We start from the raw sequence: 16041 nt of genomic DNA, 5'->3' as shown, positions 1-16041 counted from the left end.
GCTAACCCTCTGACCGAACATGCTGAGTTACCGTGCCGGCATCCATCTGAGCCACCGAATCCACAGTGGACAGTGCGACTGCAGGGACTTATCTCTGGCACGCCTCCCGTGAGACCCACATTCTCAACATATTGTCCCACACTATATTCATAGTGCCCCTGCCAATTATATTCATTGCTCGCGGCTTTTTACCGATTCCCGTAAGAGTTCGGGCACTGTATGTGCATCTGCACAGAAGAAGATGGTCAGATGACCGGTGAGCCTTATTGTTGACTGCACTGTCACCACTGTTACAGAAGTTCCGGTAGTTAAGTCGATAACTAGCTTTCAGTTCAGTTTCTCGTCCATGATCTTGAATAGGCATTTACTTAAATGCAAACTTTGTCTCGGGACAAAAATGCCGAATTACTCAATGGCGTGGAAATGGAGGGAATCATATGACTGGATATGTAGTTATCTTCAAGATAAATTAATGCGTTATACAGTTTCTGCAAGGATAGTCCATTTTATAAAATACAAAGAAAATTAACGAATGATAGCAAATATGCTTTGCGAAAAACAAAATGTAAGGGGCGATCAAAATATTTCCGTTATAGGGTGTTGCTGCATCGTGTGTACAACGTAACGCGACTCTCATACTGGTATATAAGTACCGAGAGGTAGACATGGGATTAGTGTGGCATTCATGTCTTTCCGACGTGCGTGCTGTAAATGTGGAAACTTGATCTGTGGTGACGTTACTACCAAAGTCCTCCAAACAGGACCAACGTGCTGTTATTCTTTTCTTTGCTGTCGAGGAACAAGCACCGGAAGGCATCAATCGAAAACTAATGAGCGTGTATGCGGCAGCATGTCTCTTGGAAACCTGGGGAACTTCGACAAAGGGTGCTGCTCTTTCATGTTAGCGCACAGCCTCATACCGCAAATGTAGTAAGGCAGAAGCTACGCCATCGCAAGTGAGAGGTACTTCAGCACCCACCCTAGAGCTCCAGTCTCTACCACGCGATCTATTAAAAAGGCCTTCAAGGCCTCCTGTCGGATGAGGAAGTGCAGCTGGGTGTTACAAACTTCTTCACGCAGTAGGGCAGTGTTTTCTAAAACGGGTATCTTCAATCTGATGCGTCTATGGGATGACTGCCTCAATGCTCAAGGCGATTTTGAATGATTTGCCTACTGATCATGGACTGTACCACCTTCGAACGGAAACTTTTGGATCGCCCCATATACTTCCGACGAGTGTGAACATATAATTAAAAAGCAAGTAATTAAATCACTAAAATGTAATCTTAATGGGCTCGATACCTCAGCAATTACCGAAAGAGAGCTATCGGCGATGCGTTAAAACCAGCGAGACGAGAGAGAGACCGAGCTTCAGCAAAATTAAATAAAAAGTAACTAAATATATTTAGAAATAAAGTTGTAATGTAGCGCTTCTCACCAACCTTTAAAAACCAACCAAAAATCCATATTTGATACCAGAAGTTCGAAAAATTCGTATTTATCGTAATAAATTTTGGTCATACATCATTTTTAGCAAAACACTTTTTATTCACGTCTCCTCGAAATAAGATACCTTATTTCTCTCTGAAAAAGTGATAATCCCTGTCATAGTTCACGTATAATGGAAAAGTCTTAAAAAGTATGTAAGTGAAATGAGTCAAACGTGGAGAAAGGGTTAAAAATTTAATATTGTGTTTCCATTCTTGTGGTACCTCTTGGGTCTTCTGCGAATTGTGTATCTTCTGTCTTTCCCAGTAGATTATACCCATTGCCCTGAGGACTTCAACTAAGTATCATCGCTTTACATTGTCCTGTGACGTGCTTCCAGAATCAAGTTAAACGTCAGAATTGCTTCTCACGTGTCTTTTCAAAGCCAAACTGATACAATGCAATAGATCCCAAATTTTCTTCTCCATTTTCGTTTCATTTATTCAGGCCAGTGACTTGGGTGCAAGAGTAATTAGCCTAGTGTCGGGAAAATACTGTTGATGAAATTATTTCCATCCTGACGACTCTACTAGGATAGCTCTGCATCAAGTACAACACGTTTATGGAGATTGGCAACGGAAATTAAATACTGACTAATTCCGTAACAAGAGTTTGTGGCCGAGCGGTTCTAGGCGGTGAAGTCTGGAATCGCGCTACCGCTACGGTCGCAGGTTTGAATCCTGCCTCAGGCATGGATGTGTGTGATGTCCTTAGGTTAGTTAGGTTTAAGTAGTTCTAAGTTCTAGGGGACTGATGACCTCAGATATTAAGTCCCATAGTGCCCAGAGCCATTTTGAACAAGAGTTTTGGAGGGACAGAGGACATCTGCTAGCTGCGCACAGGATACTAATGGAACTGTTCGCAGCCAGATAAATTCCCACGTGCTCTGTACACTGAGGCATGAATAATGAAAATAACAATATACAGTGTAAGATTTCTACAGCGGACCCGCTGAAACGTAGAGAAATCTGATGATACATAAAATCATTATTTTGCAAATAATATGTCAGAGAGTGAGTGATGCCGTCATAAGGGACAATGAAAACCTCAATATCTTTAATTGCACTGTTGGCACGTAGGGAATTCAGAAAGTAAACTACATATATCGTGTCGTGTTAGCAGTTAGCCAACACTACGAACACTACCTGAGTGAGGAAGCCGATATGCACGCGTTAACCCACGCAGGCTAGAGATAGGTCTGAAACAGGATACGTAATGAATGCTATAAAGAAAAGTACGTAGCTTCTGGAATACTTAACTTTAATCCATCATTTGTATACATCGTTCTTGATGAGACATGCTTCATACGATAACTATCAATTGCTATGGCGCCTTGCTAGGTCGTAGCCATTGACTTAGCTGAAGGCTATTCTAACTATCTGCTTTGCAAATGAGCGAGGCTTCGACAGTGTGCATCGATCGCTAGCTACGTCTTCCGTACTACTGGGGCGAGTGCTAGTCCGTCTCTCTAGACCTGCCGTGTGGTGGCACTCGGTCTGCGATCACTGACAGTGGCGACACGCGGGTCCGACATGTACTAATGGACCGCGGCCGATTTAAAGCTACCACCTAGCAAGTGTGGTGTCTGGCGGTGACACCACATATCGTCACAAGGTAAGATCAATGTGCAACAATGGTACGCCTTCTCAGTAGAGAGTACGTTTTCCTGGTTTCCTACAGACACGATTCTGATACGGCACTAATAACAGGTGCATAACAGTGTGTGACTGATATGATGCGGCATCTAGAAACCTACTCCAAAAACTGAAGTTAGCAGAACAGTACGATCCTTCTGGATAAAGCTTCTAGCTAGCACACAGATTCGCTCTGAAATTGTGGTTGTATACGGGATCAAATGCCACTTCACGTCCAGCCGAAGCGAACTGGTCCCAACAATTTGACCAAAGCCGCAGATACGTGAATGACGCTGTTCGGGAAGTCCTGATCTGACATCACACGGGTTCCATCTTTTCAGCAAACTGAAGAGGGCAAGTAGTTTTTCAGCCATGAGGACGTCCACACAGCGGTTTTCAGATGGCTTCGTGACCAAACAATGGATTTCTATCGTCAAGGAGTTGGACGATTAATAGAAGTTTCCGATGTTGTTTACACAGACGAGATGACTATATTGAAAACTAGTCTCAGGTATCTGGCATGTGGATCTCGAGGACACACCGAAATCACAGGAGTAATCCGTTGTAGTTGCCACATATTTCTTTATTACAAACATAAAACTTTTATCAGATCCCAGTTATAAAAATAATACAAAGGCGATTGCCTTTATAAAGCCACGTAACTTTAACAAATGACAAACAAGTTTCTTTAATTAGAACAATGCCCATTAAGCCTGAAAAATTGAATGACACTAGGTGAACTAACTCAAATAAATTTCATTACTTAGATGAAACTAATGTCCACACGATTCCTATCAGAACTCTAATTACTTTCAACCGCAAGGAAAATACATTAAGTCCAATACACAGATCTTGCAACATTTGGCTAGCTAACTTTCCTTAAATAAAACAATATTCATAAAAGCTTTATTAGTAAAAACAAGAACCACTTCCACGACTAAGGAGGTGCATTAATTTTACCAAACAACTTTTTTAAGTTTGGTTAACCAAGTTGATTAACGAAAAATATTAATAAATCAATTGCTACTAGAATATAACAATATGACAAAGAGCCCCTAAAATGAGGCCGCTTCAATTCTGCGTATGAATGAGATAGATGCCAACACACCAAAGGATTTTAACCGATACATGAGATCCACGGGACAGAAAATGAAATAGAAATGTACTCAACTTTGCTCTTCAATTTAAACTTCAGACACGATAACTCTTCACCAGAAGGATGGAATCACAAAATAGTAATAACAATAAACCGATATGGGGGGGGGGGGGGGCAGGGCCCCTAAATATCATTCTGCCACCGCAGTACTCGGCACTGCCAATGATCTGCAACATAAAACACATCAGCGGCAGACAATGTTCTGCGGCATGAGACACACAATCTTATCTAGAGAACATGTTATCAATAACTTTCAATGATAGACGTCACAACTAAATGCAAGCACAATTAACCTCGGTGAGTTTCTTGGCCAGTCACGGCCCTTAAAGTTTATGAACCAATTGCTTAAAACCACCAATAAAATAATGGCCCAGAAGTTAAAAAGACACACAATTATCCCGGCGCACATCTAAACGCCGAACTACAAGGTAGAATGGGAGAAATATCCCGGCGTAGCTTCGAACTCCAGACGCCGACTTACGCACTACTTGATGCACTTCTAGCTACGTATTTAGCCACACTTCGTGTCTGTCTGTTGGGCGTAGCTACATTTCCTTAACTGCCGTCTAGGTATCAAGTCACGACACCGAACTGAGTAATAAACAACTAGAACAGTTCCAAATGGTTTTAGTACACTGTAATATTCAGCTAAGATGCACACAACCCACCGAAGCAACTCGACGACTCCAATTCATTCGGCGTGTGTAGCTCGCAACAGACTTGAAGGAACTTGTCCTTCCAACCTCTAGGAAAACCCAATCACCATGGCCAATGGATCTGCCTTGCACGATTAAACAGGTCGGCGGCTGGCCAAGCTCCTTCGGGATGCCGACTCGGCCTGTCGGCGTACTACTTACATACACAGTCTGACGTCACTCCACATCACACCGCGGATACCCGCATGCGCCTCAGGCAGAGTGCACGCGCTGCCCTTTAATCCCGCCGCCAAAGATGTGAAGAAGACAAATAAGCATCGAAGTCGACTCAAAGATCAAAATGACAATAGATAGGACTGGCGCCAGAAATGCACCAGCCGCGCGGGATTAGCCGAGCGGTCTGAAGGCGCTGCAGTCCTGAACTGCGTGGCTGGTCCCGGCGGAGGTTCGAGTCCTCCCTCGGGCATGGGTGTGTATGTTTGTCCTTAGGATAATTTAGTGTAAGTAGTGTGTAAGCTTAGGGACTGATGACCTTTGCATTTAAGTCCCATAAGCTTTCACACACATTTGTACACTTGAAATGCACCAGCTCAGTATCTGCGTGTGTTTGAAGTGTAGTGCAGCATCCAATAAAAGTTATTTGGCCTGCCATAATAATGTCTAACTTACTTCCTGAAGTCCCTCGTACTGTCTGACTGCATAGCCAACGACATCGAGCTTGATATCGTGTTCCTTGAATTCGATACAATTCCGGAATGACACTTTGTGAATAAAATAAGACATCTGACCAGTGTTGTGACTGGATAAAGAACATCCAAGCAGACAGAACGCAATATGAGGTTCTTAATGTGACGAAATGTCCAGATGTCAAAGTAACTTCGCATGAACGTAACTGGCTTGTTCGATATGAAATATAGAAATGATTTGGTGTGTATCGTGAGGCTATTCACTCTGATGTTCTCCGCATACAGAAAAATTGCAACGCCATATATGTACGTCTATATGGAACATTAAACTGTAACCTTTTTTACCATATTTGAAAACACATTACGTCTTTCACTTACTTGTATTACCCACGGTAATACAATTCAAAACGACCAACGCTCAACCCATGAAACGTGTACTAGCGTGCACTGAGTTTTTAGATACTTGAGCACGTTGCAGTCCATCATTTTCTCGATCATAAATCGCCTTTAAAACACAATTCAGTTACTTTCCACGCGGACGCAAAAAAAGTATTATTTTATTGCGTTTCGATGACAGCTGTCGTTTTCCTCCAGTGACAGCCTAACGCAGTACCGTTGGACATTTGTCATCTACGTTCCGAAACTAAATTAAAAATCAGTTTAGCTCTAAGTGTAACAGCGCTTTCCAATGTTCACAGATAATGGACGTAAAAACAATTTTTCTCTTACCTGACAGGCGTGCAAAAGTAACTGGAGATCCCCCCCATGAAAAGTCTATCACGCCATTACACATTGTCAATACGAGGCTTAAATAAATAAAGTTAGGCACCTACGGCGAATATTATGTCATTCCGAAGAATTTTGTAGATCACATTGTCCACTTCCGTATATTGGAGGACGGTTTTTCAGATTGTCATACATTTGATCCGTGTTTGATACTTGGTGTGAAAGGACAGCGTAGTAGCGTGGCGTGTTTCGACAACCAGCATTAAAGGCCGGAAGAGACTGTTTAAAGACGCCTCCAAATTTGACAAACGTTAACACAGCATTTTCTTTGGTATATCCAAAGGCTAAGGACATTGTCGAACTATGTAATCACGGAAGCATGTGGTTGTTCTTTTTACACATTGTATTTTGTTGGTATTTGTTTGTTATGAATAGTTGGAGCTAAGTATTACTCTGCCAGCTTCACAACTGGAAATTTATTTACGTTAGTGACTCAGTTGTGGTACTACTCGCAGTTAGTTTGCTCGACATGTTGTTTTTATATTAAAAGACAGGCAGCATTCGCGTAAGTACGTTTGTCACATTACAATACTGAGCTGAATCTCGCAATTACGGTTAAGCGGCGATCAATAAAATTTAGGGAACTCATCACACGTAAGTACGATGCAATATCGGAAGAATTGATTACTTTTATTGCTTGAAAGGGAGAGCCGCTAATTACGAGAAGTCTCCTACATTTACCATGAATTTTATTTGTCAAAGTTAGCAAATGTTAAAATATTTGTTACGTCTCTGGGCCGTTATCATTTAGAACAATGGCGTTGACCTCTGCACCATTGTTCCCCTATAAAATGTGCATAAATCATTGACATGTATCACTTCACGAATACAGGAGTTGTTACAGTAAAAAATTAGCAACACTCTTAAGCTATAATTGATTATATTTAGTCTAAATATTACATGAAACTCACACGTTTTCTTGCTTCGTCACAAAATGGGAAGTGAGTGCGATCCTTTTACAAAAGGAACAGAGGTTACAATAACATTTGCAGATCATATTAATTGATTACAGTCTTCGTTATTTTTCTGCGATAATATTTATTTCGTTACGACGTCAATTTTGTTATATTTGCGAGATTCTTCAATATTATTTTTTCAGGTTATGTGGCGTACCGCCACGATTATTCATCAAAACTAGATCTTCTCGCATACTGTAGCACGGAGATATTTTCGCTTATGTTACAGAATTATGGGAACACTTATACTGTCTAACTGATCTATTCAGCTTAACACTAACTTGAAGATTCCGTCTTCTGGAACCCATTTAATTTACAAAATTTTGTCACATGTTACAGTCAAAACAAGAAACAATAAGAAAGTCTGATTCGAGTTGCGATGTTCGCAATTTCCTCACCCAAAAAAGGTATATTCCATTTTCCAGACTGGACTGATTCTCACTCTTTTAACTATTCACCACATGCAAAGTCGTGTTAGTTCAGCCATTCCTCTCCGTGTCAAACTGTCCACACCGTTCGTCTTCGTCTACAGCAGTTCGTTAATTCGGTCACGTTTACCAATAACGATGTATGTTGCGATCCTTATTGGCAATTCTGTCTTCGAGAACGTTTCTCAAGGAATCCTGCTGAATCACATGTAAAAATAATCATGCTTTTTACTTCTGTATGGTAGTAAAACTCTTTCTGCATTAATTTACTTTAGTATTTGCTCATTTGGTTGTCTTTCGCACCAAGTTATTTTTTTAGCTCTCTCACAAACATGGTTTTCACCTTTTGCTTGTTTCCCCTGTATCCTCAATTCAAAGCTGCAACATGAAGAACTCTAATTGTAATGCTATGTTTCAACCATACAAATATCACATCGAAGTACTTAGCTTCATTGAAGATCATATATCTGTAGATGAGGGTTTCATATGCAGGGAAACAATACAGCGATGAAAGGACTCTTCAAGCGATAAATTTAAAAATGTCGTGTGACTAGGGCCTCCCGTCGGGTAGACCGTTCGCCGGGTGCAAGTCTTTCGTTTTGACGCCACTTCGGCGAGTTGCGCGTCGATGGGGATGAAATGATGATGATTAGAACAACACAACACCCAGTGCCTGAGCGGAGAAAATCTCCGACCCAGTCGGGAATCGAACCCGGGCCCTTAGGATTGACATTTTGTCGCGCTGACCACTCAGCTACCGATTAAAAAACTCAAATATTGGGACTGAATAAATGTCTTTTTATTTCCCTAATAAGTAAAGGGTGTTGCCATACAGTTGTTAGTATCTTCCACTGTAGTTCAATTGTATGCCGTAAATTATTCTCCTTGTGATATTGTTGAATTGCAGCTCTGAGAATTCTATAACTCACTCGCGGATGTCTCAGTTCAAAAATGGGTCAAATGGCTCTGAGCCCTATGGGACTTAACATCTGAGGTCATCAGTCCCCTAGACTTAGAACTACTTAAACCTAACTAACCTAAGGACAGCACACACATCCGTGCCCGAGGCTGGATTCGAACCTGCGATCATAGCGGTCGCGCGGTTCCAGACTGTAGCGCCTAGAACCGCTCAGCCACCCCGGCCGGCGATGTCTCAGTTCACGTTTCATAATGGAAGCACTAATACTGGAACAAAATTAGTTGATCGTAAATACATTTTGGCCGCATCTTTGTGGTGAGAAGCATTTTTAACATCACAGTGATCCAAAAACAGCGCCATCCAGAATGGCGACTTCTCGATATGATTCAAATACACGAATGAAGTCAACTGTGGTAAAAAAATTTAAGCGTTCTCTGGTACACATTTTGTCTATTGTTTTTCCTTTTTCTAAAGAGGATGATGATTCCAGGAATGGCCAGGCCAGTCGACCAACCTCAGTTATAGCCCTGGAAGATGTGGAGAGAGTGCAAACCTTATTATTCATTGAGGAGTCCACTATATCAACAGCTCAACGTAGCACAGAAAGTCAGGATGTCACGACGGTCTCTCCGGAGCGTAATGAAAGAGAAAATTAACCTCTTCCTTCAGAAAATTCCATTTTGCCAAATTTTGTAAGACATGGATGTGAAGCGGCGATATTCTTTTGGAAAGGAGATCACTGAAGCTTTTGAAAATGGAACAGTTGATACGGATCAGATCTGGTTTAATGACGAGGCGCACTTCCATCTCCCATGGTACGTCAACAAGCGCAAATGGCGCTACTGGGCTACTGAGAGTCCTCACGATCAAGTTGCTGCTCCACGTCATCAACAAAAAGTCACTGATTGGAACACCATCAGCCTACAGTGCAATAATTGGCCCATTTTTTATGGACAGGCTTGATACAGCAGACAAACAGAGACAGTTACTGGAACGTGAATTTGTGCCGAATGCTCAGAAACTGCTGGTGCATGCGGGTTAGAGCACGGTCTACACATTACTGCGAACGTCTTCGATTTCTTTCAAGAAATGTACGCAGATGAGATCGTTGCTCTGACACCTCGATATTCACTCAAGGTGGTGTCGGATGGCCCCCTCATAGACCCGATTTCAAACCCTGTGAGTACTTCTAATGGGTTATCTGAAGGACAGAAGCCTCAAACGTGCATCTGCAACGTTCCAGGATATCTCCAGAGATATTCAAGCGGTTTAAAACAATATTCTTCAGAAAGTAATTGCGGAATTCAAGGCTCTAGACGTTCGTTGCTGCAGAAGAAAAGCTCTTTAAAAGCTTCTGTACTAAACTTCACGTTGCCTGGTATAGCATAAATATGACAATAATAATCTTTCACCCCCACGTTATAGTACACAAAACTTTCTAACAATTACTGTAAGAGCATATTAATAAAATATTTTTAGTTATCGAGGCCTCAGTAGGAAATTGCGAAGCATTTTGTACTAAACAGGAACCTCCAATTGTATTTAGGTACCGCATTTTGCAAGTGGCATCTGGCAAGTGACAGATACCAGTTGCTTACTACAGAATTGTATTTAGGTACCGCATTTTGCAAGTGGCATCTGGCAAGTGACAGATACCAGTTGCTTACTACAGAATTGTATTTAGGTACCGCATTTTGCAAGTGGCATCTGGCAAGTGACAGATACCAGTTGCTTACTACAGAATTGTATTCGATGTCCTAAAACTGTCCTGAATCTTTCCAGTTTATGTCCCAGTATAGTTTGTTAATATCTACCGGGACAAAATTTCTTTTTATAACTCATATCTTTTTCTGAGTATACGCAAATTGGCTTTGTTCTGTAGGCTGTGATTGATAACAAAGAAGGAAACCTTTGTCACAGTGTTGAAGGAATCGTATGAGATTTTATCAAGTGCCGCAGTGGAACCACGGCAAACATAATTAGAACCACTCTACTGGAATTTATATCAGGCTCATACATCTTCTTAATAACGACACCAATTAATTCATTGCTTACTTGCGACGGCAAAATTCTGTTTCATTAAAAAAGTAAAATAAATTCGTATTGCATGACTGGCTGGGAGGCCCCAATCCACCTAATTGGAAAGGTTTTTCCCATACTTATAGAATACTACTACCTTTACTTCGCGAAGTATGATATTTCTGTGTTAAGCGTATCTTGTACGTGTAGGTGACTGCGATGGATGTGTATGTAATGTGGTGTTTAGTTGGCGGTACATGATGATGAGTGATGGGAGAGTCTGAAATGCCGGCCGCGTGTGGCCGAGCGGTTCTAGGCGCTTCAGTCCGGAACCGAGCGACTGCCACGGTCGCAGGTTCGAATCCTGCCTCGGGCATGGATGTGTGTGATGTCCTTAGGTTAGTTAGGTTTAAGTAGTTCTAAGTTCTAGGGGACTGATGACCTCAGATGTTAAGTCCCATAGTGCTCAGAGCCATTTGAACCATATTAAGCGACAGACCATTTTATTATGTACATAGCGGATTTTCTGAGTAAGTAGATTTATAGTCAAATGCGACCATAGTGTCCTCAAAAATACAACTACTTTCTCGAGGTTATAATTAACATTCTCTGAGAATTCAGAGGAAAGGAAGGTGTAAGAAAAGATAGAGGGTAATGGTGTGTTTCGGGTGGTTGAAGGCTCAGTGGCTAACAGTGAAATAGTTGTATACACTTGGAGTAGAGAACGTGTTTGCAAATAATTTAAGTTGTTAATATTCTGCAAGCTATTTATGAACTCATAGTAGCTACAAATGACGAAAAAACGTGGCTTTTACGGTGAGGAATGATGGATTACTAAACTTGCTAAAGGCACAGCATTCCTAATTGCTTAATACGTTTAATAAAGGCTCGAGCTCCTACAATTGTATATCTAACGCTGCGATCAATTATGCCAAAATCGGAAATTGTAGGTAAATAGAACATATGAGTCTAGCCTCGATATTCCTTCATACACTGCTCCGAATTTATGTGTATTTTTCACAACAGTTGTTCGATGCGAGCCAATTTATCCTCACAGAGAGTCAATCATCATTTAAATGTACATTTGTATGCAATCTAGAGGGGCGACGGTGGTCGGAAAGTTAAACACGTGCCCCGAAACCAAAAGGTCTTGGATCGAATACTGGTCGCACTACGAAATTTTCGATCTGTCTTTAGGCCTAGCATTCACGTCCCAGTGATGTGGATATTCTGCAGAGGCGACGCGTAGTCTGATTCCACGTTGCAGTACCATGTGTTGCAGGCTGTGCATTTGACGCAGCGTACTGTAAGCAGCAGATGGTGTTTGTGTACGGCCAAGCAAATGGAAGCGGTCGAGAGGCAGCACGGCTATACCAAATCATGTACCCTCACGCACACCAACCACATCACACACGTTTAAAGCCCTTTCTGGGCGTTAGTGTGATCATTGGTTCTTAGACAAATCTGCAGGGAGGCGGCAGACTGTCGAACATCAGATCTGGAGCAGTGGGTTTCACAGGATATTGAGGCGAACCCTAGTATAAGCTCCAGGCAAGAAGCTCGCCTACATGGTGAAAGCCAAAGAACGATAATGTGTGTCCTGCGTGACCACCGCTACTCTCCCCATCCCCTGCAACCCCATGGCGGCCACTTTGAACATCTGTTGAGAGGCAGATGCGATGAGCACTGTACTGTGTTCCGCGACAATTTGGTTTCGTTCCACGCACAGCGTCCATTTTTGCCTACATGTTCATAGGATCTTTTTCCGCTGTTTCCAGTCATTAATCAGTCCCCGGAATTAATCGGTTTTGTTAGTGTTCTTACCACACCACACACACACACACACACACACACACACACACACACACACACACACACACGAGCGCCCGCGCGCGCACGTGTGTGTGTGTGTGTGTGTGTGTGTGTGTGTGTGTGTGTGTGTGTGTGTGTGTGTGTATGTGTGTGTGTGGTGAACACTAACAAAACCGTTGAACCATTTGCACATAATCGAAAGCAGAAACTGCTACTGTAGGATGAAAAGGACTATGCTTTACTGCATCCCACCCTTTCCCTCACAGCACAGAAGATTTACAAAGATGTTCGTTGTGTGAAGTATATCCTCGCTCTACCGAGAGGCCAAATGATATCCCAGCCCCGAGTCTGTGCTAGATGGCGTTATTTCGTCGTTTGTCGAGTTAAAGCTGAGCCGATTAGCTGGAAACTGTAGCCTCTCTTTCAGTACACTTCCGATGGCGTTCTCTAATAAACTAAAATTGTAGTATCCATTGTTAGGGAAAACAGAGCTCCAGGCTTAATGGTCTGGAATGCCATATAGCCACAGGCATAGTTGCCTGGACAGCAAGACTTAGGATTGATAGTTAGGGTACGTGGTAGGTAAGGGCCCAGTCTGAGGATAGTCATACCACGTCTGTTGGGTCTAAGATACAAGGATTAGGGTCAGAATCAAAAACGCGAGTAAGTTTTGCATCCCATCTACACCATAAAAAGCCAACAGCTACCGCTAAACATAAAACCCGACGAAAACCAACGAATCTACCACACCCACACCGACCGAAACTCAACAAGTGACCAGCCCAACAGCCTCAGTCAGACCTACAGACAGGTTGAAAGATGATTATTGTTAATGACGTACAATATCCACACAGTGGACACCAAGTGAAAAAGCTACTCCTTATGTTTCAAATGCAGACTGCCATAAAAATGTGAAGGAACTGTTAGTCAAAATTCAGGGAGAAGTTGTAGTCTAATTCACAATCGATTTATTGATCTTAGATATGACAAGACAACAAAATTATTAAAGAAACATCATATAAAATATTTTTTATTTAACAAACGCCTTACTAACATGGGATCTATGGTGGACAAAGTGATCTGCTGGGTATCGACACACGACACTATCCAGAAGACTACTCGCTTTATCTCGCTTCATACATGTGAATCCAGGTTATGGCATCAAACTACGCCACCACCAAGCATCTATATTCTACCATACAAAAAAAGAGGAAAAATATGGTTCGAAAGAACAGGGTGCTGAGAAATATACACTCCTGGAAATGGAAAAAAGAACACATTGACACCGGTGTGTCAGACCCACCATACTTGCTCCGGACACTGCGAGAGGGCTGTACAAGCAATGATCACACGCACGGCACAGCGGACACACCAGGAACCGCGGTGTTGGCCGTCGAATGGCGCTAGCTGCGCAGCATTTGTGCACCGCCGCCGTCAGTGTCAGCCAGTTTGCCTTGGCATACGGAGCTCCGTCGCAGTCTTTAACACTGGTAGCATGCCGCGACAGCGTGGACGTGAACCGTATGTGCAGTTGACGGACTTTGAGCGAGGGCGTATAGTGGGCATGCGGGAGGCCGCGTGGACGTACCGCCGAATTGCTCAACACGTGGGGCGTGAGGCCTCCACAGGGGGTGCACGTGCCCGTCGACCTGGGACCGGACCGCAGCGACGCACGGATGCACGCCAAGACCGTAGGATCCTACGCAGTGCCGTAGGGGACCGCACCGCCACTTCCCAGCAAATTAGGGACACTGTTGCTCCTGGGGTATCGGCGAGGACCATTCGCAACCGTCTCCATGAAGCTGGGCTACGGTCCCGCACACCGTTAGGCCGTCTTCCGCTCACTCCCCAACATCGTGCAGCCCTCCTCCAGTGGTGTCGCGACAGGCGTGAGTGGAGGGACGAATGGAGACGTGTCGTCTTCAGCGATGAGAGTCGCTTCTGCCTTGGTGCCAATGATGGTCGTATGCGTGTTTGGCGCCGTGCAGGTGAGCGCCACAATCAGGACTGCATACGACCGAGGCACACAGGCCCAACACCCGGCATCATGGTGTGGGGAGCGATCTCCTACACTGGCCGTACACCACTGGTGATCGTCGAGGGGACATTGAATAGTGCACGGTACATCCAAACCGTCATCGAACCCATCGTTCTACCATTCCTAGACCGGCAAGGGAACTTGCTGTTCCAACAGGACAATGCACGTCCGCATGTATCCCGTGCCACCCAACGTGCTCTAGAAGGTGTAAGTCAACTACCCTGGACAGCAAGATCTCCGGATCTGTCCCCCATTGAGCATGTTTGGGACTGGATGAAGCGTCGTCTCACGCGGTCTGCACGTCCAGCACGAACGCTGGTCCAAGTGAGGCGCCAGGTGGAAATGGCATGGCAAGCCGTTCCACAGGACTACATCCAGCATCTCTACGATCGTCTCCATGGGAGAATAGCAGCCTGCATTGCTGCGAAAGGTGGATATACACTGTACTAGTGCCGACATTGTGCATGCTCTGTTGCCTGTGTCTATGTGCCTGTGGTTCTGTCAGTGTGATCATGTGATGTATCTGACCCCAGGAATGAGTCAATAAAGTTTCCCCTTCCTGGGACAATGAATTCACGGTGTTCTTATTTCAATTTCCAGGAGTGTATATTATAGCCCTACGTCACAGCAGCAAATACTTTACCGTCCTACTGGTCAAGGCGGTACACCATGCTGTGTTCGGCGACTGAAGTCATGGACAGCAGCAATCTGTTGTTAAATGCGAGTTCCCGAAAAATGCAAGTACTCGGTCTCACGTTTGGTTAATTCAGAATGCAGTACTTCCCTATGAGCCTCTGAAACCCCGATGGATTCCAGTGTGCAGGTGGACCCGTTTGCTGGTCTGTCAAACCAATTTGACTCCGACCCACGACTGTACACGTCGGAATACGTCAAATGTTTATATGGCCGAATCAAGACAAATAAGTACACTCACACGTCACTCGTTGTGACCGTGATGATATAAGCAGTACCTCTGATGGTTCAGAAGGTGACTGGCACAGGCTCTAAGTCGCACACAACCAAAGGACGCAAGTCTCACCGTTTAGGTAGAGACCAGCAGTTCTTTACTAGCGAAGCACCAGTGCAAGAGACTTGTACTAGAGTGAACCTTCTTCCTTTCTCACCACGTCCTCCTCATCTCAGTTCCGAAAGCACATTTCTCTTTTTTGACTTCCCTCACTTCGCACAAGCCAATCACGATCTGGAGCACTGCATTCTCAGCTCGGAGAATGGTATTTGTACTGCAAACTGATCTGACCAATCGGAGACTTTAAAGTTTAATGATAGGAAACGGAAAAAAGTTATGCTTCGCGGCCTCTTTCCCACACGGTTGCCATGTCTTTTGCAAACACAATACAGGGTGGAAGCACAGCCCCTGTTGCGTCCATTTCAAAGTTGGCAAAGAACGGACATAAATTCGCAAACAGCTTTGTGCATTGCCAAAACATGTTTTGAAACATAGT

This window comes from Schistocerca serialis, chromosome 2 (assembly GCF_023864345.2).
Source record: "Schistocerca serialis cubense isolate TAMUIC-IGC-003099 chromosome 2, iqSchSeri2.2, whole genome shotgun sequence".
Classification (NCBI taxonomy): Eukaryota; Metazoa; Arthropoda; class Insecta; order Orthoptera; family Acrididae; genus Schistocerca; species Schistocerca serialis.
This window is presented reverse-complemented; position numbering follows the sequence as displayed.